General features: G+C 43.0%; 1 protein-coding gene across 20 annotated transcripts in view; it reads left to right on the plus strand.

Annotated features, from left to right (window-relative positions):
- Nucleotides 1–21708, plus strand: part of PAK1 (p21 (RAC1) activated kinase 1) — a 102525-nt gene that overhangs the window by 30682 nt on the left and 50135 nt on the right. For 2 of the 20 annotated variants that reach the window (XM_069016631.1, XM_069016737.1), the window contains exon 2: nucleotides 4737–4821. The exons of 13 other annotated variants lie outside the window; for them this stretch is intronic. The gene's annotated coding sequence lies outside the window, so the exon portion shown is untranslated. Of the gene's footprint in view, nucleotides 1–3704; nucleotides 3726–4736; nucleotides 4822–6217; nucleotides 6258–12519; nucleotides 12606–16613; nucleotides 16696–21708 lie in introns of those variants that run through there. 5 more of the 20 variants (XM_069016667.1, XM_069016640.1, XM_069016675.1 and 2 more) reach the window with 5 other exon arrangements.

Raw genomic sequence — 21708 nt, forward strand, 5'->3', positions numbered from 1 at the left:
GCTCAGTGCGTCAGTGGTGATGACTGCTGCTGGCTTTGTGCAAGAACGGGAGCTGACTTTTGTCCCATCCCACCTCAGGCACATCCTCAGAGCTGTGGATGTCTTTGGGTCCTTCAATGGTCTGTCTTCTTTTTGGCACATGACAGTGGGGTGCATGTCACAATTTCAGGACCCTTCATGGGATCCATTTGATGAAAACATGGGTGCTTTGAGCTCAAAACATGGTTGCTCTGAGCTGAACGTGTCTCCTCAGGCTCCCAGTATGATCTGCAGAGAGGGAAAGGCCCTTTTAGGATGTGCCTTGTATCATCCTCCTGTAGGTGTTTTTAAAATAGGTTAGAGAGTTGCACTCTAAAAATGCTGATTCCTCTTGTAGTCTCCTTGGTCTCCTCTGTCTCCCATGTGTTGTGTTGTATATTGGAGCAGCTGAGAGGAGTTTCACCTGCTCCTCTCACTGTGGGGATGCAGGCAGGCAGCATTGCTAACAAATTCATCAGCAAAAGCGCTGTAGTAGCATGGGTTTCACCCTTTCTCTTCATTTTAGCACTTTTTTGTTGGGATGAAGGAAGAGGAAACAACAAAAAAAAAAGCCATCTGAGAAGTGGATTTCCAGGGAAATTCGAAGAAAAAGTCCAAGTATTCAGTTCTGGTTTGTGTACTAATACACTCTTTCAGCCTGGCAATCCAAGTGTTCTGGCTTCCATTCATACACTATCAATCTCTTGTGTGTAGTCTGAGATGCAGGTTAAACAATAACTTCCCCTCTATAGTTTCTTTCCTTCTTGCAATCTGTACTCTTTGGACCTGCCATATAGCTAGTTTGTTTTACTCTTAAGCTGATATAACTGCCTTCAAGCCATTCTGTTTCTTACTTCCTGTCAAAAGTCAGAAGTGATGCTGAATCAGGCAACCTTGTATCATCTTAGGTTTAAAAAAAGGAAGAGAAAAAAGGTTACTGGTGTAGAAAAAATAAAGTCCTAATTTGTGAAAATTGGGCCAAATCATATGACTGCAGAAGTAGTAAGCAAATGTACTTTCTGGAAAGAAATAATTTCTAACAAAGTAGCCCTTAGTGATCCCAATTACCCTGTGAGAGACAGTGCACAAAATATGTTGTGACTGCTTTGAAGCATATGACATCTCGGTGCAAACAGTTCTTTGATCTAGGTGGGCCTTTAGCTGTGGGACTGTGAGGAAGTCAGGTGACGAGTGTGTGCTGCATCCAGGTGGGGCATAAAGGCTTGTGTCATGCCTTTTTTTTTTTCCTTCTTCTTTTTCCATAAAGTCTGTCCACCTGTAATCTAAAAGGAAAACAGGGGAGGAAAATAATTGCTATTCATATTGTGTGTGTTTTGGGAATGGAGGAGTCATCCAAGTTTACCTTACCTTTGTCTCCTGCCCTTGTGAGCTTGATGTGTGTAGTTACAGTGTCTGTCCGTGGTTTACAGCTGATGGCATTTGATGACTTTCCAGATGGCAGCACAGAGAAGGAAATCAAATACAGAAGGTTAGGACACAGTTTGACAGACTGGCTTGCTGAGGTCACAGCACCACTTTGAGTTACTGTCTCTAAGTATCGGTAGGGCTTTGAACTATCACCTTTCTTAATGACTGTAGTGGCACACAAGTATTTTAGATGATGCTTCCCTTACGAGGCAAAGCCCATTTCTCAGGGCTGATGTTCTATTCATGAAGTAAGAGCTGCAGCGAGAAATATTTTTATTTGAACCAGTGGCTTGCATCATGTGAGTTTTTTCCTCTTTTGCATATAGTGTAATGCAAAATAACTTTTCACCTATTTAGCATAAAGAAATTACAAGATAGATTATTATTTGTACCTACATATTCCCAAATGCACATTCTCTGCTGATCTTAAAATAAGAGTGGCTTGGCCTCTTAACCCAGAGTCTTCTGTGGAAAGAGCAGAGAAGTGATTACTTTTGTAAAACTTGTATTTAATTTCCCCAGCTATCTGTAAGTAAACGTTATGCAGTTTTGCCAACACGTTGAACTTGGAGGCTTTGTGCCAGAATGATTCTACTATTTGCCTTTAGTAGGTATTTCAAGGATACCTTATTTCAGTCATGCTTTGAGAGGGTAGAAGTCACAGCTGAGTGTGGAGTTCATGCACTTCCAGAGTTCAGACTTGTTTGGTGTGAAGGAAAAGCTGATTTCCTTCAGCAGCAGAAGGGAGAAATATTCCAACCCCTCTTTCCCAATTCTCTGTATACTACTGAAGCTGTTAGATTCATCCAACTCAAGGCCCTGTGCTCACCTCTGTGTGAGGTGTTTGAGGCTGTTATGGAGCTCTCTAATGCAAGCATGTTTTGGGGTAGAGGAGAAAAAAAATGAGGCCAGGCTCATAATGTATCCTCTGCTTTTCTTGCTCATTAAACTGGTCACCTGAGCCTGAACTGCCGTGTCCCTTCACAATAGAAGGTAGATTTGTCAGGTAACAGCTGCAAAGACCAGGGCGGGCATGGCACAAAGAGGGATTAGCAGCAAACAGACATATCAGGATTCGCAATGCAATATTGATTAGCTCATTAAAATTAATAAGACACTCAATTACAAAAGTCCTATTACATTTTTCAGTTCTTCTGGAAATAGAACAATTTATATGTCCTTATCCTTTCAGGAATACCTCACAGAAGACAAATTTTAATGTCATTTTTGTCTGCAAACTACAGAATGTGTTAACTTTGAATAGAGCCCAAGTTTGTCAGTGTTTTATCCAGTAAACACTGGTTTTGGTAGGGCACTGTTTTTAAGAGACTGGAAGATGTAGTCCTAGTATTATGTACTAAAAAGTTTCTTTCACGGAGAGTGATCTAAATTAGGGTATAATTGGACTAATGTTGTTTCAGGTAGGGTCAAAAATTAAATGGCAGATATTCACATACTGACCAATTTTAGCAAAGCAGACAAATCTGTTTCAAAATACAGCACACAGAGGGGAAACCCTTTGATTCAAGCTCAGGAACTCAAGGAACAAGTATGTGAAAGGACATGTTCTTCCTAAAAGGGAAAGGAGTCAGTTTTTTCCCTATCATTCAGAAATATGTATGTGGCCTCCACAGTACATAAATGCAATTTTTCAGGCAACAGATCTAATTATCTTATGAACTTTAATGACTTAGAACTGGATTTCCAATGTGAATTTCTGTGCTTTACTAAGGTGTTTCTTTTTTGGTTGGTTGGTTTTTTTTGAATAATATCTTTAATAAAGGCTTTGCTTGAGAGGGTTTGAGCCACCTGACTCATGGCAATTCTTGCTGAAATGAGAAATTGCTCTAGGAATACTCAGTTTCCATGCAAGAGAGAGGCTGGAGGAAGATAAAGCCATAAAACTAAGATCCTGGAATGATTGTTAAGTGGATGGCACTTCTTATGAATGTGGTCACTGGTATTTCTTTTTTTCCACAGAAGTTTGATTGAATTTTTTTGCCACATTGCCCAGGAGAGTTAACTTTCCTGTTTAACCACAAGCTTATAGTTCACATCCCTGTTTTGGCCTGCCATTGTGCTCATCTTTAGTCCCACTTTGGAATAAGCTGTGCGTTCAATTTCAGTGTTGCTTCTCTGGCTCATGATCATCATGATCACAGGTGGCAACGAAAAAGCTTTGGGAGCTGAACTCAAAGGAGAGGCCCAGAAATGAAATGGTGATAACACCACATAGCCCTTCATCAAAACCATCCATTTTCTGATAATCAAAGTCATTGGTAAGGTTCTTTGGTAAAATGTATGCACGTTGTGGGTGTGTGTTAAGGTGTTTGATGCTTTCTGTTAAGCTCCAAGATTCTGGAGATGTGAAAGCTATGCAAAAATATGTGTCATATAAAAGAGACTTCTCCCACTCCTATCTGTAGAGAGAAATGACAGAATTTGATCCAAATGTGCCTTGAAGAAATAAAGAGATTTAAGCACACAGAGGCTTTGGTTTGAGTCTCCAGTTCCTAATTTTGTGTGAGGAAGTGACAGTATCTACTACCTCTTAACAGTGAGTTACTAGCATTGTAACTTAATTCTCCAAAATCACTGAACTCTTCACTGAGTAGCCTTACAGAAAGCCAGAGAAGTTGCAAGGGAAGGAAGGAGAGGAAGCTGCAGCACCAGCAACGAGTATTGTCTCACAGTTACCTTAATCCAATATAAAAATCTGCATTTTAATTTCTGGCTCATCAAATTTCTTATTGTTGCATCAGCCTATATGCCTTGGTAATAAGGTGTCTGGGAAAAATTACAGCCTCTTACATTTGTGTGCTATAAATTCTTCTGTGCAATTTTGACTCCCTTGGTAGCAGAGAGAATGAGTAAAAAAGCTGTACCATATTCACAGAAATCTGCAGGAGTCTCATCCACTACCAGGCCACTGCCAAAAGACTCTGAAGAAGTGAGACTGGAAGTACTTTTCCAGGCCTGCTTTAATTCCTTTGCATATGTTCCTAAACCAGATTTTAAAGAGAATGAATAAATTAAACTGACATTTTATCTGGAGCTGTAACCTCCAGTGTCAGACTAGTGTCTCTCTTGCCATTTTTGGGAGCCCTGACAACAATACTGAAATTAACTTGCAGTGTGTATGGGGGAACTAACTTTTGTGTTCTTCCTGTTTGGTTTCTTTTCCCTGCTTCCATTCCTTGATAATATCTCTTAGAGCATTATTTGTTGGTTTTCCTTTTGCCTTTCTGCAGAACCCTTGTTCATCTCCTGCCTATCTTTACTTTCCCCAGCCACTCCTAAGACTGATGAGAAACAGATTCCTCATACTTCTGTGATCCTGAAGATACTGGGCAAGCACAGATGAGCAGCAGGGAGGTAAAATATTTTGTCCTCCACCCCAGTAAGAAGCATCTTCTTTGAGGCTTGGGAGGGGGATGAAGACTGGATAGGGGAAGAAACCCATTATCTTCCTCTATCAAGCAGGTAGTTTTGGTGATGAGATGTCTGGAAATACTTGAATCTGTAGATTTCATTAGAAAGGCTGAGGAGGTAAGGGTAGGGCTGGGAATGACAAAAGCAGGACTTGTTTCAAGAAGAGAAAGCAAACAACTCAAGATTCCTTCAGGGCTCTACTGCAAGACTGAAAGTATGCAACAGTGTATTTCTCTGTGTAGGCTGCCTTTAAATGGAGGCAGACGGTCACAGCCGGTGTTTGGATTCCAGGTTCAATAAAGGCACATCCTTTTAGAGGAGGCAAAACAGTGTCACTTGTTAGAATTCAAAATCCCTCTCTAAATGCCTCAGTGACTTGTCATCAAGTGACTCACTGCACTGTCATAGTAGGGCTTCTGGCTTTCACATCAGAGCTATACTTGCTGAAACAGTGTCCTGCCAGCTCATATTAACAGTCCCCCCCTCCCTAGCTTGTTTCCAACTTATGGCAAAGAGGGGATTTGGGGGTGTCAGGGCAGGAGAAGACTGCAAGGGCAGATCAGAAATCTCACAACCTTGTAGACTTCAAAGTGCCAGGTTTTCATTTGTTTTGTGTGTCTCTGAAACAAGTCCTTGAGCTGCAAAAGAAAAATGTTCAGAAGTGATGAGCTGTAAAAATGGTAAGAATTTAGTCATTTACTTTGTCCAACCAACAATGTCTTTTCTTGCAGGCAATGGCTTCTTTTAAAGTTATTTGCTGCTTTAGAAAAATGCTAACGCTGAAATGATCTCAGCTTGATTTCCTTTATCTCCTGCAGTTCATTAGATGATCATCAGGATAGTTTTTTTTCTTTTTTTTTTCTTTTTTTTTTGGTTTAATTCACATAATCAATTTTATTCTAGGTGACCTTTGTTTTTTTAAGAGCCAATTCTTTTTAACACTAGGTGTATCCTGCAGGAGCCCTTCCTGCCTTCTGATCCAATACTTATTCATCCTGGGACCTAGTCCAAATGCCACCAACAGTGTTTGTGTGGGCTTTTTTTTGTTTATTTCAAAAACGTTTCATCACGTGCTGACATATGGCAGCATTAAATGTGTAAATGTGCAGTTTAGGATGTAATGGTTATGGAGATGAAAAGAATCTCACCTGAGCAGCAAGTGGCTTTCTGCTTTTAACATCATACCTGCTTTAAATTTAGTACTACAGTGGATGCTTTGTGTTTCTAATGATGTTGCTCTTTGAATCCCACCCTGTTATTTTGGCTCAGTATGGAGGAGCCGTGACTTCAACAAGGTGATCTCATCCAATGTGTGATGTAGCTGTTTTTGCTTTTGAAGGCACGAGATCCTGTTCCATCTGCACTTCGGGTAGCTATAGGTAAACCATCTGAAATCCAAGATGATGATCATGCCTGCTCTCTGTGCTCTGTCTCTCCCTTCTCATGAATTCATGTGCTTCCCTTCTGTGGTGGGGCTCTTGTGAGCGTTGCTTTTCTTTTCACTGGGGTGTGAATGAGGTGAGCAGGGAAAGGGTTCTCTATGAACCACAACCTGTGCTAGTTTCAGCATAAAAACTCTGTGAGGGCTCTAAATTCCTAATGAACTAACTACAAATTTTGGAGGAGAGTCTGTGGTTGACTTAACTTTCTTCTTGACTAGCGTATGAGAAGCTTGTGTTTTGCTTTTTTTCTCAAAACTAGCTTGCACTCCCTTCCTCCCCCAAACTATAAAGCAAGGATGTGGCCCTTGGCTGCTGTTTTCCTTTTGATGTGGTCAACTCAAAATTAACGTTAAAAGTGTAATTCTGAACTTGCATTTTCTTGAAGACTGAGTGCATGATGAAAGGACAGGAGAGATCTCTCTCCACCTGCTGGGCGTGTGCTCTTCGCTTGAGTTTCTTAGGAGCTGAGCTCGGAGGAGGAAGCTTGACACAGCTGAGCTCATCGTGGCACACAGCCATCCACAGGCAAGGGTGCCTTTCCCTTTCAGCACTTGGCTGTGAGCTGACCTGGCAGGAAACTTTGCAAAGCAGTATGAGTGACTGTAGCTGTGGTGTAGTATTAAAGATCACGGAGCTGCCTGCAGGTCTGAAAGCTGGAAGTAAGGTCTGTAGGACATATGGTGAGATTTAGTGGCTCCTCAGAACTGACACTCAAGTAAGTGCCTTTTTACTCTGTCATTGTGGTACCTGCTGTATACAGCTTTTTATTTTGCTTATTTTGTACTTATATCCCTCTCTCCCCAAGCTCTCTGAACCTCTAGCACCTGCCCAGTCAGCTCCTGTAGGACCTGCTTATGCTGCAGATCTGAAAGTCCTCAGTGCAGAATAGATTTTATAGAACCACAGAATAGCTTGGGTTGGAATGACCTTAAAGATCATCTAGTTTCAACCCCCCTGCCATGGGTAAGGAACCTTCTACTAGACCAGGTTACTCAAAACCCCATCCAGCCTGACCTTGAATGCCTCCAGGGATGGAGCATCCACAGCTTCTCTTGGCAACCTCTGCCAGTGCCTCACCACTTTTACAGTAAAGAATTTCTTCCTAATATCAAACCTAAACCTACCCTCCTTCAGCTGAAGACCACTCCCCCTTGCCCTGTCACTCCATGCCCTTGTCAAAAGTTCCTCTCCAACCTTTTTGTAGCCCCCTTCAGGTACTGGAAGGGGCTCTAAGGTGTCCCTGGAGCTTTCTCTTCTCCAGGCTGAACAGCCCCAACTTTCTCAGCCTTTTGATTTTGACTCTTCTCTAACTGGTTCTCTGTCTTTAGTAAATGTATTTGGGAGAAAGACCCTGACAAAAAAAAAATCACAACTGGATCGTGTATTTCTCCCCATCCCATTGTTCTGTTGCCCTGAATTCTGTTTTGAGTCCCTGTAGAGGAATAATGCTTGTAATCCCTGCCATGCTGTAGGGACTTCCCATGCATTGCCTAGTGGGTTCATTTGTTAGTGTAGCAGAGCACTTTTGGGATTTTCCCATCACCAACCTGTATAATGTCTTATGTCAAGTGTTACATGTATTCTTGAGAAATTTTTCAGAATTGAAAGAATGATTATAAGCTGGACCCAAACTTCTTGCTGGTGTCCAGCTGGAAATATATTTTTACTCTAAGACAGAATTATGTTGCTAATGCTGCTGCCAGTCATTCAAAATTAAATAATCCTACTGTTTTGCTGTTCCTCTTCTACCTTGCAGTCCTCCACTTCATAGCCAAAGTGCTATAGTGTAGGAGTTGTACAAATGTTTGATGGCTTTTTCATGGAGGTGCTGTGATGCCTTGTCACCTTCCACCTAAACACTGCCAGTAAAGGCTCATGGTGAGCATAAAACACAACTATGCTGGAGAATAATATGCCTAGTTCTGTCATATAGGTGTAAAGGGCAAACAGAGAAGCAGCAGGCACAGGAGGAGTAGGAAAACACATTTCTGATATAGCATAATGTAATTTTATGTCTGAATACCCTGCAATATGTACAGAAAGACTTCAGCAACATCTGTGCCTCAGAATTCCTAGCCAAGATGAAAACAAAGCTTTCATCTGGCAGGAACTGTGCAGCAGGTATTTGGTAAGATCTGCCTGGCATGAAAGAACAAAAATCAAAAGTTGTGGAGGGTTTTTTCTTTCCCTTTTTTTTCTTTTACTCTTCTTTTTTCCCCCTTCCTCTTTTTATTTTCCTTTTTTTCTTTTTCTTCTCCCTAACCAGGAGACATAACTCTTTCTGTAGCCTGTGTGTTTCAGTGGGAACATTCAGGGACTGTCTTAGCAGCACTTGAGAGCCTAACCTTGAGATCAAAAGTAGTGTTTCATGTGGTTACGTACTAAAAGATGTGGGTAGGCATCTAGTGGGAATCCAGAAAGCGCGTGGGCGCTTGATTCCCTCGGAAACTGTTGGGATTTGGCACCTAAACTGGCAAAGTATTTAAAAAAACTCTTAAATATCTTTCTGAAAATTGAGTCTGATGTTGCTAATCAGTGTGAAGGGCGGGGGGATTTTTTTATTGTGATGTAATGGTGCCTTTGATCTTTGTTACTTTCTAGTAGATAAACAGAAGGAAGTTGAAGGAAAGCAACAGAAGTGACTTTGGGGTTGGAGGGATTGACGCAAGAGGAAGATAAAAGCTATATACTTGTGTAGTTTTTATAAAATAAGTAGGAGGGCAGGACTGCTATGGGCTTCTGAAAGGTATAAATGCCAAGGAATGGAGGGTGTGGAAGAAGGAAACTGTCTGAGTCTCTACTCTGCAAGTGCCTGTGCAGGCAGGTAGCTTCACACACAGCCTCATCCAAAAGGACCAATTTCATTGAACCTTGTGAGTGTTACAGGGACGCGCTGGTGAGGAACAGAAACACTTTTTGTGGCAGCAAGAAAGGTACCTGCTTTAGTACTTCAGTCAGGGTAAACCACTAAAATCTGCAGCTGTTTGCACCTCAGATTGGCTGGCATCTATAAATGTCATCACATCACACAAAGGCTGCTTTCCATTTGTGCTGGCCTTCCTGGACAGGAGCTTTAGAAAACTCCACTTTAGGCCTCGATAGCTCCTGTCCCAAACTTGGATTGTGAGTGCTTGGATCTCCACTCTGCCTTACAGCTGGCTGCCATGGTGACACAGTTAATCTCACTGATCTCTTGTGGTATCTGAAACTTTCACCAGGGGAGAAAAGCAGGGTGACAGCTGCTCCAGGGCACAGGTTCGTAGGAGGGGGACAGCAGGTAGATAAAACAGTCTGTCTTGGGACTGCTCTCCTGAGATATTAGGACATCACTTACTATAGCCACTAGGACCTAAACATTATGTATGTGAGGATATAATCCAATAAGTTTTGGGTATCCTGGGGAGTGCTTGATGTCAAAGGTGTATAAAAGCTACTTGAAGATGATAAAGCATTAGCAGAGAATATCAAGTCTTAACTGCTGGAGGTGTTGGGGATGTTCCTGTGTCAAGTGCACTTCTTGTAGCCCATAGATCGATAAACTAATTTGAGATAATTACAAAAGGAAAAATTAGACCAAACAGATAAATGTTAATAAGTCCCCAGAGCTGGATGCCATTCCAGAGTCCTGAGGAGCTTGAATGTGAAACTGCAGAACTGCTGGCCAAGCTGTATAATTTATCACTACAGACAGCCACGGTGCCAGAGGACTGGGGAGCTGCCAGTGTGATTCCCAACTATAAAAAGGGCTCTAGAGGGGATCCTGGGAACAGCACAACAGAGAGTCATGCTACCAGGAATGGAAAGGATCTCTGAATATATAGAGAAACGCTAACTGCTGGGAAAGTCAGTTTGGCTTCTGAAAATGAAAATCCTCCTGCCCCACCCCATTAAGTTCTGTGGGGTGTCAGTAAGAAAGGGTTAAAGTGGATATAATATCTTTGGATTTTCAGAAAACTTCTGTCCACATCTTAAGTTCCTGTAAGTTTGGAGGAAAGGCTTTTTTATGGTTTGAAGGCTACAAGAATAATAGGAAGTAAAAAATTAGGGACAATTTCACATTTTACGATGGAGAGGGAAGTATCACTGCAGCAGCAACCAAAAAAGCCACCATCCTCATGGAGAAAGTGATGAACGACACCATTTGGCTTTGGTATAAATGCTTGATGCACCCATATCTTGTGGGTGATGTACAGTTCTGGTCTCCACATCTCTTGCAGAGTACAGTGTCATTGCAGAAAGGCAGCTGAAAGGGCAAAGAAATGGGCTACCTTCTGAGAAGAAGCTGAAGTAGTTGAGACTATTCCATATGGGAAGAAGGGAAGGAACACAGGTTTAAATCATAAAGTCAGCAGGTAAAGCTAATATGAACCATCAGCTCTCATGCTTTTACAGCCAGGGAACTTTAGGTTAAACACCATGGGCTTTGATTTTAAAACAGGTGAAGGAACATACTAGTGCAGTGGAGAATTGGTGACTGTAGCCTCAGAATAGGTAGAATTTGGTGACAGGCTTTCAGGCACTCACCTGTGCAGGGTAAATCCCACTTGTACTTTGCAAGACTCTTGCCTTTGCAAGACTCTCTGCATGACCCTTCCTTTCCCCAGGGCTCTCCTCTGCAGTTTTTCATAGGAAGCAATTATCCAGGTGGCTGGCAAGTGTTTGACACTCCCTTATGTGCACAATGAGATTTTTTTTTTAATTATAAGTGACTTATTCCTCATAGAAGTAATTTTTTTTAATGCTGCCTTCAGCAGGGTGTGCATGTGAACTTTATTTTAATTAAGGATGAGGAATCTGTTTTACATAACTATATCCCAGATTCTCATGAGAGAGTGAAAACAGCCCTGAGGGATTGATGAAAAGGCCAGTGAAATCGGTTGCCTCACCGATGGGAGGCCTGATTCCAATCTCTTAGAGTTTTCTCTACCTGTGGGACTGACTCCAAGCTGGTTGACAGCCAGAGGAATTGAACCAATGCAGAGGCACTGCCTCCTCGCAGCTGTATTTTGCACCACTAATTTGTGGTTCTGGGCAGATACTGGGGTGGCTGTTGCAGCTCTGCCTGAGGTTGTTGTCCCTCTAGTGGGAGTGACCAAATGGGGTGTGAATCTGCTTCCAAGTCCTTTCAGCCATGTCCTGATGCTGGCTCAGACAACTTCTGCCACTGTGCCCATTTGCCAGGGCATTGTATTGCAACACTTGGTTCACCCATCTCCTTGGAACAGGGGTGCCTGTTGTGATCAAAATGTGGTCCCCACCAGACAGCTGAGTATGCTAATTTAATAGCAGTACTAAGGGGATTAGGTCAAGGTGGTTCTCTGAATCTTTGAGAAAGAAAACAAATGGCACTGGAAGTCACAAACAAATGCTGTTGGCTAAAATTTGTTTTAAGTTGTAAAACCTGAAAGGGACACGGAGCAGATGAATAGAATATTTCTGTACCACTAAGGAGGGAAAATCCAGGGGATGTGTGGCCTTTTGCTTGTTTTCCTGTTAAGAAAAAAGAAGTGATAAAGGTATTAAAACACAGCTGTTGCTGAAATTGTACTGGAAGTGGGGAATACAAATAAAAGAAAACCTCTTTCACTGTGCACAAAGAGAAATATGAAAAACAAACCACAAACTCTGTAAAGAGGCTAATGAAGTTTATGACTCAAACCTGGCTTGTCGTTAGCACCTTGTTTGTGGTGACTGAAGCAAGCATCCCTTTCAGAAAGTCTCTCATACTGGGAATAACTTCACTCCTGTTATCAGAACCTCGATGTAGTTGAAGAAGCTGAACTGGTGATAGACTGCACAACTGAGAACTTTTGATTCCTGCTGAATGTAGTGATGGCTGGCATTTTTTTCTGATGCCAAAAGCCTAGAGAGGTTTGGCATGATGCCACTGCATGAGGACAATGTTGGTTTTGTTCTAGTTCTGCTTCTGCCCCAAGAGCTGTCTCTAGAAATTTGGCTTCTCTTATCAGAATCTTACATGAATCAAAGGAGGGTTCTGATGCTCAGCTCTTAATGTTTTATTGAAGTGGCAGTTCATGCATTGATCTGAAAAGTGTTTAGGAGTTAAAATTGATGGGAAGTAACTGGTAATGCTGGGGTGGGCAGCCCCAGGTGGGCCCCCGTCTCCTGGGGAAGGAGGAAACAGATGAGCAAGGAGGTGGGGCTCAGAAAAGCCTGTGGGAATAGATGTCCCTCAGCTGTTCAGCAGAGCAACATAAATGAGTGCACTTTAGAGAGAAAGGAATGTGATGGTCATGTCACAACTTGGATGTGCTTTGATTTGGGGTGAGTTCATAGGCTGGAGCATGTGCTTTGAGTGGAGGTCAACAGATTCATCCTGGTGCGAGGTGAGGGAAGTGGGGAACAAGATCAGTGTCAGTCTGAGGGGATGTACTGAGGGCTTTAAGCACCTCAGAGTGCAGAAGCTGTAGAGAAATATCTGATGGTGAAAGGTTTTTCCAGAGAAAAAGTACTTAACAGAACAAGAGGAGATGGCCCCAAGATATGCCAGGGAGGTTTAGATTAGATGTTAGGAACTTTTTTGTCAAATGAATATTGTAAATCATTGAAACAGACTGCCTAACAAAGTGGTGGAGTCACCATCCATGGAAGTGTTCAGAACATGTGTGGATATGGCACTTGAGGACATGGTTTAATGGTGAACATGGCGATGGTGCTGGGTTGATGGTTGGATGTGATGATCTTAAAGGTCTTTCCCAACCTTAATGATTCTGTGATTTTGTGACATGAACATCCCATTCCTGGCATAGGTGGTTGGAACAAGAACACTATGAGCTGTGCCAGGAGCAGTGATCAAAATCTCTGCTTTATGCAACCTGTGCCCTATAGGGAGTAGGGTAAAGTGTTGTAATCACTTGATAGTTTAAACCAGGAGCAAATCTGTGAGGCTTGCACAAGTGGAAAGGCAAAAGAGAGTGAGCAGTGCCAGTGTCTCTGATCAGGAAAGATGCACAGAAGATGGATAAGGATGGCAAGCTGCTGCCAGTTCCTCCTGCTCTCTGAGCTGTTTCCATTCTGAGTGTGGTACCAGCCCCAGCAGCTTCTGCCTGGCAGCCTGTTCCAGCAGCAGATCCCCACTCCATGCCTTGCTCCAGAGTTGCTTGCAAAATTAGCAGGGAGTTGGAGAGTTGCAGGTGCAGAACCAGAACAGGACAGAAGCCTGAAAGATGTGTTTCTTCTCTGTTGTAAACTTGTGTAACCTTTCTCAACTCACTTCAGACATGTCCTCAGTTTATTAGAAGGGTGGTAGACGCTCCTGTCCACTTTCAGGTATTCTGTATTACTTGGCAGAAGTCGTTCTTTCACCCACATTAGTAACATTTTATCACTGAGTAGTGTTTTATGCATGAATGGTTTTCTGTGCAGTGCCTAAAATTTAGAAAAATGTCCAGAAATTGTATGAGAGTCTTGTATAGGCAGAGTTGGTCAAGGGGGTGGGGGAAGGGGGAGTTGTGTCCTTTTCTGCAGAAACTCTTGTGCATTTTTCCTTTCAAAATAATTTCAGACTAGTTATTTATATCAAACCTTTGTTAATTCATTGTACAGTGAAACAGCAGATAGAGGGTTCTTTTGGAAAGCCGTACAGATTAGAAGATACTTCAATACATAAACCATAAGCAAAGAAATAAGAACACCCTAAGGAATAATATGAAGTGTGATGCTTTCTGGTCCTGCTACACAGCTGCAAAGCAATGGGCGAAGTCAGATTTTGCCCACACAGCTCTCCTAAGCCTCAGTACTTTGAGTTTTACTTTGCTTGCTTTGGCTTCTGAGACAGCCAGTGTCTGGAGCTGAGGCACTCCGGTACTTTGCTTAGTGTCCCCAAAAGACCTGCAAACTTAGCCAAGCTTTTGGGCTTGAAAGAGATGAGCTGCGTAGCTTGAATTGCAACTGGGTGCCTCTAGTTCTGGGAGGCTGCAATGACTGTGACCTTTTGAAATCTTGTTCAAACTGTTTTTGTTGCACTCAGACAGGAATGTTATGTTCTTTGTTCCATCTCCTAAAAGGCAAACTTTTCTGTATAGGCCGCTTGTGGCTTTTAGACTTTGATATATATGGGTCAGGGGAGGAAGCAGGCACAGACTGTTGGATGTTTTCAAGCTGCTGAAAAAGTCCTTCTGAGTGCATGAAGTGGGTTGTAAGATCCCAGCTGAATTTTTGCAAATAACCTCTCTCTTGATTAGGAACAGAAATAAGCCCCCAAATGTGAATTGCTTCCAGTTTGTCTGCACACAAGCAAGTGGGCTGACTCTTCTCTGAAACAGACCTGTGTGGTGAAGAGTTACGTGTTTAATTCTGAACCCCTTCTCCTGGGAGGAAGCATGGAGCATCTCAGCTACTATTACTGAAATGTCATTGTTTTTCAAGCATAAAACAAGCATTGTTTTTCAAGAATAAAAATATGCATTCAGTAGTTTAAATTAAGGTTAAGGTTTGCATTGGCTCTTGGAAGGGCTCTTCTTGATGCCTGTACACCTTTAGGTACATTTCTTCACAGAATCTCAAACTCGAGGTTGGAAGGGAACTCCAGAGGTCATCTGGCCCAACCTGCTGTAATCAAGCAAGGCCACCCACAGGTAGTTGCCCAGGACAGTGCCTAGACAGCATTTGAATATCTCCAAGGATGGAGACTCCACCACCTTTCTGGCCAGCCTGTGTCAGTGCTTGGTCACGCTCACAGTAAAAAAGTGTTTCCTGGTGTTCAGAGGGGCCCTCTGTGTTTCAGTTTGTGCCCATGGCCTCTGGCCCTGGCACTGGGCATCATTGACAAGAGCCTGGCTCCATCTGCTTTGCACCCTCCCCACAGGGATTTATAGACATGGATGAGACTCCCTGAGCCTGCTCTTCTCTCAGCTGAACATTCCCAGCTCTGTCAACCTTTCATCATTGAAGAGATGCTCCCCTCAGCATCTTTGTGGCCCTTTGCTGGACTCTCTGGTCTGTGTGTCTCTCATACAGGAAAGCCCAGAATTGTACCCAGCATTCCACGTGTGGCCGTACCAGTGCTGAGGAGCAGGGAAGGATCATCTGCCTTGAACCTGGTGGCAATACTTGGCCTCATGCAGCCCAGGATACCATTTGCCTTCTTGGCTGCAAGGACCCACTGCTGGCTCACGCTCAACTTGGTGACCACCAGGACCCCCAGGTCCTTTTCTGCCAGAGTGTTTTCCACCTACCGCCAGCATATGTAGGTGCCTGTGGCTGTTCTCCCCTGAGTGCAGCACTTTGTGTTTCTCCTTGTTGAACTTCATGAGGTTCCTGTAGGCCTGCCTGTGGTTCCCTGGGTCTTCTGGAACATCAGGATTGACATTTGCTTTCCTCCAGTCTATGGGCCCTTCTGCCAGTTGCCGTGATTGATCAAACTGAGCATGGCCTTGCAGTGGCCTGTGCTGTCTCCCTTGGCATTCCCATTAAGGCCTGTGTGCTTATTTTGAATTTCTGTCTGTAGCTATGGACAGAAACTTCAAGAGAAGGGCTAAGGCTTGAGAATGAAGCCTGTTCCTTGGTCCTCCTTTCTTCCTTTCTTTTCCTCTCTCCATTGCCTGCTGACCTCAGTCCTTGGCTACTGCTAGAGGCTCTTTGCTTGCATGACAAGGTTGTGGGTTTAGCTGTACATTTAAAGCCTACAGGTAATGTGGCTTTAAAGCCAGGACACCTCTTTTGCAAAGGTTCTCGTGCTGTGTGGGGCTGCTTCTGAGCTGATTTTGTCATGCACATACACAATTTGGTGTGTGTCTCCTGTGCAGTGTTTGCTGTTTATTCCTGGCTAGGAAGGGAGTCTGTCACAAGAGCTGACTGCAACTTCAGCTCAAACTGCCTTAACTCACACTATTTACTTTGGAAATTACAGTTTCGATTGCTGCTGATAACCCAGCTGATCGTTATGTTTTACATTTAGCACTGTTTTTTTAGTTCTTTCCTTAATTACTTATGTAAATAATTTTAGAAGACTTAGCATTAATTTTGGAGAAGCTGGCGTATGGGGCTGGGAGGCTAGCAGCAGGTGCTGTAATTAATCACTCTTCTAAATTAAGTAACACTTTCTGAGGCAGTAGGTTAATTTCTGGGTAAGCAGCCTGCATACAGATTCTTGGAATCAGATGGATCGTGACCCAGCAAGTGACTCAAGGCTTTTGTGTAGATTTAATTGCTTGAGTTATCTCACTGAAGCCTTTCATTTTTAGAGGAAACTGGGGCTGTGCTTGAATGTCTGTTGAAACTGTGTTATCGTGTTGAAATTTTTGTCACCTGGCTTTGTGCTCATCTCTGTAGCTCAGTCTTCACTGCTGTTGGAGGTGTTTTTGGAGCATGGACAGTGTCATGGCTTAACCATGTCAAGCTGCCTGGAGCCAGGGTATGTATCCTAGAATGGCTTGGGTGGGAAGGGACCTTAAAGATCATCTCATTCCAACCCCCTGCCATGGGCAGGGACATCTTCCACTAGATCAGGTTGCTCAAAGCCCCATCCAACCTGCCCTTGAACACTCCCAGGGATAGGGCATCCACAGCCTCTCTGGGCAACCTGTACCAGTGCCTCACCACTCTCACAGTAGAAAATTTCTTCCTCATATCAAATCTAAACCTGCCTTCTGTCAGTTTGAAGCCTTTTCCTCTTGTCTTATCACTACATGCCCTTGTAAATGGATCCCCTCCAGATTCTTGTAGGCAATATTTGGGTACTGAAAGACCACAGTGTTCATGAGTGGCTCATGCTTAGGCTGAAGTCTGTGCTGCTGTGGGTTTCTGTCAATCCTACAAGAGCAAGCAAAGTCGTGCTTGAGAGCTTTGTGCCATTTCTTTCTCCGCCTTTGTACCTGCGAGTGGACTTCTGCAAAAATATTTCCTCTAATATCTCTAGTGGAGTTCTCATGGCGTCTGTAAGCAGTAACTGTTGGCCAGATTGTGCTCAAGTGCTGTCTGTCACTTCAGCATTGTCACAGCTCTGGCCAGCGCTGTTCTTGCTCAGGGCTTGGAGATTGCCTGCAGAAGTGTGACCCACTCTTCATAAAACCACTCTTGAGTGTGTGAGGCTGATGGGGTCAGTGGTATTTGTGACTTGAAAACTTAAATGATTTTTCATAGGCTCTGCAGAGCTCTGAGGAAACTGGTAAAATCTTAATTTCTGTTATTACACAGAATATGACTTTGGAGCACTTTGTCTCACTTGTGGAGTAGGATGGTACAGTTTTTACAAGCTCAAGCTCTCTTTAAAATCTATCTTCCCGTGTGAAGAAAAGTAACTGTTTTCCTGTGCCAAAAAGTAACGGGAAAGGTGGAATTTCTACTTACATGGAATTCCATGGAAAGTGGAATAGAGCAGAAAAATGTCCTTCTCCAAGGATTCAAGAAAGAAGAGAACTTCAGAGAGCTGGAGAGAAAAAAATGGATTTTTGTTGCCTCTATGTGGCTGTTAGCTGCGACTTGTCCTTCCTTTGACTTAGAGTTGGTGCTTCCTATGCCTGTGGATGCTCAACCTAATCATCAAACTGGTGCTTGAAATCATATACCTGCTCAAAAGGTCTGAAGTCACTTCCTACACTCTTTAGCTTGATGTTTTTGCTATGGTCAGCCATCTTCAGATCAAAACGCTTTTAGGCTTGAAAGTCAGTGTTGGGATACAGCCCTTTCATGTTTAAAAACTAATAATCCAAATGACAGGCTTCTGAAGGTAGAGCTCAATTCTTGTGAACAGTGTTACAGAATGACATGGCTCTTGTAATTCGTTTAGAGGTCTGTAATCTCTTTAATCCTCTTGTCACTTTCTAGATTAAAACTTTATTCACTTCCTTGTTGTGAAATCTTGGAAAAGCACCGTTCATATGTGCAGAGTCTAACAAATAATATTGTACTATCTGCTCTGTGATGGAAACTAGATGTATAAGCAACTTGATTTTTTGATAGCTCAGTTTTACTTGAAAACCTGAATTCTCATGTAGCTCTGAAGGCAAACAGTCCTCTTTAGGTGACATTCTGGTTCTATGGGAATTGGGACTGAAATATTTTTAACAAGAAATGGTGAAGAAGTCATAGACTCTCCACTCTTTATGGATCTTCTGGCAGTTGATGCCTCGTGGGTTTAACAGATGATCCAAATGCATATTGATACATTCAGATGATCTCAGTGTATTCTCTGGGATGCTGTGAGATGTCTGTAAGCTTGGAAATGGAGAGGTGCAATGGGCAAGAGCTGGATGGATGATGAGTTGGTGTTGGGAGCACAGAAGCATACTGATCTCAGACAGCCTTTTCAAAAGGGTCCAGAATTTGAACTCTCTTAAACACTGTGGGGTAGAAGGCAGAGAAATCTTTTTTTCCCAGATGAGTTAGGTCTGTGTGGGCCACAAGAATTGAAAGCATCAGGTAAAGAAGTGACCAACACTTCTCATACAGGTGTCTTGAAGGTTGGCTTTCTGAATGGACTTCTGAAGAGAAAGCAGAGGATCAGAATTCTCTGCTCTGGATTTGTAGATTTTGAGGGGAATAGGTAATTTAAGGATATTGCTTTGCACCTTTCTCACTGACTACCCTAACCTCAGTCTATCCAAGTATTTTTTCCAGGCAGCATGAAGAATTTATAATGCTTTTTGTTATCAAAAGCAGAACTTGGAAGAATTCTGCACCATACCAAAGAGATGAATGCTGTGTTAGGGAATTTAGACATATTAATAAAACCAAGATATTACTCTACCACTCTCTCCTCTGAAATTAAACGTGTCAAGCAAATTGCTGAAACAGTAGACGAAAACTTGGCAATTATATTTGTGTGGCAATTTGATTCTGTTCTCCTAAAATACGTCTGGAGAGCATCCAGCTGTAGCTCTGCTCTGATCCCAAGACTACCCTGCGGATGCCCTGAACACAGACACGTAAGCAGCAAGCTCTGGCAGCCTGATCTGTGTAGTTGCTGGAAAGCTTCAAAATCTGGTTTGCTCTCAGAGGGCTTTCCATTTGGGAAAGGAACTGATACCATTCCAATTTTAACTCTGGAAGAGGAAGGGAAAATATAAAAGCTTCAGAGAAGCAAGTTTTTGTCTTGACTGTGGAGCCAGCTGGGTGTCTTGTTCTGTCTTGTCAGGCTGCGTTCTTGTTTGGGGCTCTGTCTGAGTGGTTGACAAGTGCCTTAGCTCTGTGGAAATAAACCCACTTCTGGTGTGGCAAATGAGCCCTGGTCTCCCATGACCATCCCCTGCCACAGTTGTTTCCTGAATGCTTTACTGACCCATATAAATACACAATCTCTTCTCCTTGTCCTTTCACAGGCATCATTTGAAAAGCTTTCCTCTGTTTTTGCCTTAAAAATTACTTTTGAAGTGAAAGGTCCCTTTTGTCTCACTGACCGTAAAGTGTGCCTGATAATTATGGGACAGTTGCTGTGGTAGCTGAGATACTGCAGTGTTTCTGCAAGACAAAACCCTGCTTCAAGCAGGAGCAATTCAACTTCTCTCACTCAAACCCCAGGGGCCAGGGATGAGGAATTCCCTAGGTTTTCTGCTCAGCAGTGACAGTGGTATCTGTGTGGATATACTATTTATTGCACTGTAAGTAAGAGTTTAATGGCCTTGCATGCGATAAAATGCTGTTCCGTGCTGGTGTGTGGTTTTTGATAGCATGTCAGGGAATTACTTACGCCTTTTAATCTGCATCGTTCAAGAAGGCAATATTTTAAAAATGTGATTATGATATCAAGGGTTTGTGAAGTGAAGGGCAGAGACACTTTTGCTGCTCCAAAGATTTCCTGTCTAGAGAATGTATGTCATAAACATGACAGCTATGGGATTTTTTTTTTTTTTGCTATTTGGTTTGGTGTGTTTTTTTTTTTTTTTTCTTTGAGTCAGGCTTCTTTCCTTGTCCTGCATTTGGATCCTCTTAAAAATTACTAGTTTCAGGGGAAAATGCAAGCATACCCAATAACTTGTGGAAGTTTTCTGTCATTTGATAACTAATTGCTGCTTTTAGAGTGGAACCTTTCTTGTCTCTTGTGTGTCTGCTTAACTGTGCTCTTGCTCCAAAGTAAGTCATGATTCAGTCTCTCAAATACCCACTGTCCTTGACTGTCTTTTAAACTTTTTTTCTATCACTTGTTTGGGTTATTTTCTGATCGGTGTTGTCAGGGAGCTGCTGTGATACCTAAAGAGGCTGCTCATCTTACCTATTGTATCTCAGTTGCTGCACTGATTATTTACAGGGATACAATCTGACTTGCACCATAGGTGTTGACCCTGTCTTGTGCAAACCCCTGCTGCCTCCAGGCATCCAAATAAAGGATTGTTCCAAGAACTAGATGCTACAGACCCTATGCTGTTGTCTGTAAAGCCAGTGACTTCAGTTTGGGCAGGACCCAGGTCCCCCATTCAGAGAAGCGATGCTGTACGAAGCCTTTGGCCCCTGGAATATGTGGGCTGGTTGTTACTCAGCTCCCCACAGGCTCGAGGCCAGGTTGGGTTGAACAGGGCTCATAGACAGGTTTCCCTCAGGGGAAATGCTCAGCTCTGGCACATACTTACCTGGGCAATATTTGCTTAGTTAAGAGTGGGACAGGGATTTGAAAGATCATCAGCCAGTGGTAAACTGGTTTCCTGAGCATCAATGCCATTAGATTTGGGTTTGAAGTCGCTGTGTGGGCACAAATTGGCCTCTCAGACCTCGGTGCCTCCGTGCTGTAAACCCATCCACCTTGTCCTAGGTTGAGCTGGGGATGGCAGTAGCTATTTTAGAGCAGTTCTGGAGGTAATGGGTGGGAAAAGATGAGGATTTAGGTGGGGGTGCTGGAAAGAAGTTCTAGAAAAGCATCTGAAGATGGGATATTATTGCACAAGTTGTGATATCCTCGATGCAACTGCTTTGGGTTTGTGGTTTTGGCTTGGCTTTTTTTTTTTCTCCTTTAAAAGTGTGGTTTGTTTGGCACTGAGTCAGTATCAGAGGTGTTTTTAGCCATTGTGCTTTTGAAGTCAGCATGCTAAACCCCCTTGGAGCTGCAAGAATATGTGCATATGCAGGCTGGTGTTGGTTGAATTCAATTGTTGCAAAACACACCCTTGGAAACCTCATCTGGGATGGTGTTGGCATGTCCCTCACATTTTGCCAGTTTTCAGAAGCTGTCAGGTAGTCCTGTGTGGGAGGTGTTACAGGGATAAATCCTGAAATCCTAATTTGGGCTAAACTCCCACTGTTTTCAGTGGGTGGCTTGCTGGCATTAAGGCCAAGTACCCCTCAGCTATCACAGATGACCTTTCTGTCTTTTAAAAGTCAAGGAGACTGAGACTTGATGCTGTACCTTGTATTAGAGATCAAACTGCAGGATTGCAGCTCCTAAAGTTTGTATGTGTGCTGAGATTCGTGAACAAGAAGTTGGTTAACCAAAAACATT

Source organism: Aphelocoma coerulescens, chromosome 1 (assembly GCF_041296385.1).
Source record: "Aphelocoma coerulescens isolate FSJ_1873_10779 chromosome 1, UR_Acoe_1.0, whole genome shotgun sequence".
Lineage (NCBI taxonomy): Eukaryota > Metazoa > Chordata > Aves > Passeriformes > Corvidae > Aphelocoma > Aphelocoma coerulescens.